A 3119-nucleotide genomic window follows, 5' to 3' on the forward strand; every position below is an offset into this window, starting at 1 on the left:
GGCTCACGGGCCCAGCCGCTCCACGGCACGTGGGATCTTCCCGGGCCGGGGCACGAACCCGCGTCCCCTGCATCGGCAAGCGGACTCTCAACCACTGCGCCACCAGGGAAGCCCTCTTCCTTCCTTCCTTTCTTTCTTCCTTTCTTTCTTCCTTCCTTCCTTTCTTTCCCTTTCTTTCTTTCTCTCTCTTTCTTTTTCTTTCTTTCTCTCTCTTCCTTCCTTTCTCTTTCTTTTTCTTTGTTTCTTCCTTCCTTTCTTTCTCTTTCTTTTTTTTGTTTCTTCCTTCCTTTCTCTTTCTTTCTTTCTTTCTTCCTTCCTTCCTTTTTCTTTCTCTCTTTCCATCTCTTTTTTTCATTCACTCATTCATGAAATATTTATTGACCACTTACCAGGAGTCAGAGGAATAGAGGAAATTGTGATTTTTCCATCTTCAGCCCTCAGTTACTGCAGTCCTGGGGTTGTCTTCTGTGTCCCAGGAAGCCATGGGGTGGCCAGCACCAAAGTGAACAGTAGCTCATGGTGGCACTAGAAGAGCAGAGGAGCATATGAACTGGAATGGGTATGAGTCAACCTCCCTTTTTTTTTTTTTTTTTTTTTCCCTGTTTTTTTTTTTGCGGTATGCGGGCCTCTCACTGTTGTGTCTGCTCCCGTTGCGGAGCACAGGCTCCGGACACGCAGGCTCAGTGGCCACGGCTCACGGGCCCAGCCGCTTCGCAGCATGTGGGATCTTCCGGACCGGGGCACGAACCCGTGTCCCCTGCACTGGCAGGGGGACTCTCAGCCACTGCGCCACCAGGGAAGCCCCATCCTCCCTTTTTACTAAAAAAGCCAAATCCTCTCCCCAGAAGAGGGGTTTACTAAGCCAAATGGATTTGTAAAGAATCAGTCTGGGGTGATTAATTTTTTATGAGAGATTGCAGAGAGACTCATGTACTATGCATTATTTAGCAAAGGATGGCCACATTTTAAAAATCATCATTGGATACACATTGCACATAAAAAATAAACTATTTTTTTAGGAAAGTTATGTGGCATAGCATTGAATATTGGGTGTCAGAGAAGTGGAACTCTCTGTATTTTTACTTCCAACTTATTTGTCACCAAAGCCAATTCTGAAATAAAAGATCTATGGCTATTTCTTTTGATGTTGCATAGAAACAACTTTCCCCAAAATTACAGGTGGCCTAGTGTGTAGGCAGTGCAGTCATGAGTGTTTTAGTTAATGTATGCTGTGTTTTGCAAAGGCTTTTGCACATTTAAAAGAAATGTTCATGAATTTCCAAATGCTATGTTTGCTGTAGCAAGACATTGAGAGTAATCATTACCTCCAGCTGTGACTTCCATCTTCCCCACCACTGCTCCCTGCGTGTTTCTTTTATATTTGACAGACTTTCTGCATTTTTAGCCACCCTGACAATAATTATGTAGTTGGTGAGCAGCAACCATTAAGTTTAGGTGCATTTAGTTCCTACTTAGTCCCAGTTATATGATCACGAAGCACTTCAAGAAGTAAAACAAAATCAAGCATTATGACAATATAAAACTGAGAATTTAAATGAAACAAGGAAAAGAAGTTATTCTGAGTGAAGTACAAGATAAAACACATCTTTTATGGGGTTCTTTTTTAATGTAATAAGTTACCTTAGAACAAATTATTTGAAAATAATTTATGAAATTACCATCAGAACACATATCTATAAGCTATAGCAAAGACTTCATGAGATCTTTAAATCTTCTGAATCTTTTTCTTTCTCAAATATTAAAACATTTAATCTTTTTTCAGGTGGCGGGGAAGATGGCGGACATTCAGGTGGAGAGTGCCTACCAAAAGCAATCGACCATCTTTCAAAATAAGAAGAGGGTTCTGCTTGGAGAAACTGGCAAGGAGAAGCTCCCGCATAACTACGGGAACATGGGTCTGGGGTTCAAGACACCGAAGGAGGCCATCGAGGGCACCTACAATGACAAGAAATGCCCTTTTACTGGTAATGTTGTCATCCAAGGGCGGATCCTATCTGGCATGGTGCCCAAGGTAAAGATGCAGAGAACCCTTGTCATCCACCAAGACTACCTCCACTGCATCCGAAGGTACAATTGCTTCGAGAAGCGGCACAAGAACATATCCGTGCATCTTTCCCCCCCGCTTCAGGGACATCCAGATCGGCGACACTGTCACAGTGGGCGAGTGCCCTCGCCTAAGCAAGATGGGGTGCTTCAAAGGGCTCCAGGTGACCAAAGCTGCCGGCACCAAGAAGCAGTTCCAGAAGTTCTGAGACTGGACCCCTGCCCACTGACCCAGACAAAGTAAAGGTTTTTTTTCCCAGTCAAACAAAACAAAACAAAACAAAAACATTTTAGCAATATTGTCTCAAAATAGAGTTGCTATCCAGTAACTCCACAAAGGGGTTTTCTTTTTTTTCTGTGTAGCATCTCAGCGTGCATATTATCCCATTTTAAGACTCCATTCAATGTATTCTTTATAACAGGTTGTTTAGGAATAAAACACAATTAATGTAGAATTGCATCTAAATTATATTCTACTTGAAATGAGCAAATAAAGTCAGAAGATTAACATATTAAAACTGTATAGCAATGTCTTCAGCAGGCATATTGTGTGTATGTATACATATATACATTTATGTGTGTATATACATATATACACATATATACATATTTAGTTTTTTTAGCTGACGTTTTTGGGATCTAGACATAGCTAATCAAGCTAGACATAGCTGATTTTAGTAAGAGTTATTTCCTTACTTTTCACTGCATTTTTTTGGTAGAAATATTTTAATGGAAACTCTTAATAAGATAAACAACAGGTAGTATCTTTTAATTCCTCAAATTCCAAATTAACTTAGATTTGTGAGAATGCATATGATGTACACAAAGATTTTTTCTTCCAAAAACATTAGACCTACTTTTCAAGTGTCAAATGAGATGGCAGACCTAGGTTATTTCTCACCTCCCTAAGTTAGGAATTTGGAATTTGTGAATTAAAAAATACTACCTTTTGTTTTTCTTATTAGAAGTTTCCATTAAAATACTTCTACAAAAATGCAGTGAAAAGTAAGGAAATAATTATTACTAGGATCAGCTCCCAAAACTGTAAGCTCAAA

The 3119-nt window shown here is 40.0% G+C and overlaps 1 pseudogene; it reads left to right on the plus strand.

The window, feature by feature from the left end:
- Positions 1-1795: 1795 nt before the first annotated feature.
- Positions 1796-2273, plus strand: LOC131756763 (small ribosomal subunit protein uS17-like; annotated as a pseudogene).
- Positions 2274-3119: the final 846 nt, after the last annotated feature.

Source organism: Kogia breviceps, chromosome 5, assembly GCF_026419965.1.
Source record: "Kogia breviceps isolate mKogBre1 chromosome 5, mKogBre1 haplotype 1, whole genome shotgun sequence".
NCBI lineage: Eukaryota > Metazoa > Chordata > Mammalia > Artiodactyla > Physeteridae > Kogia > Kogia breviceps.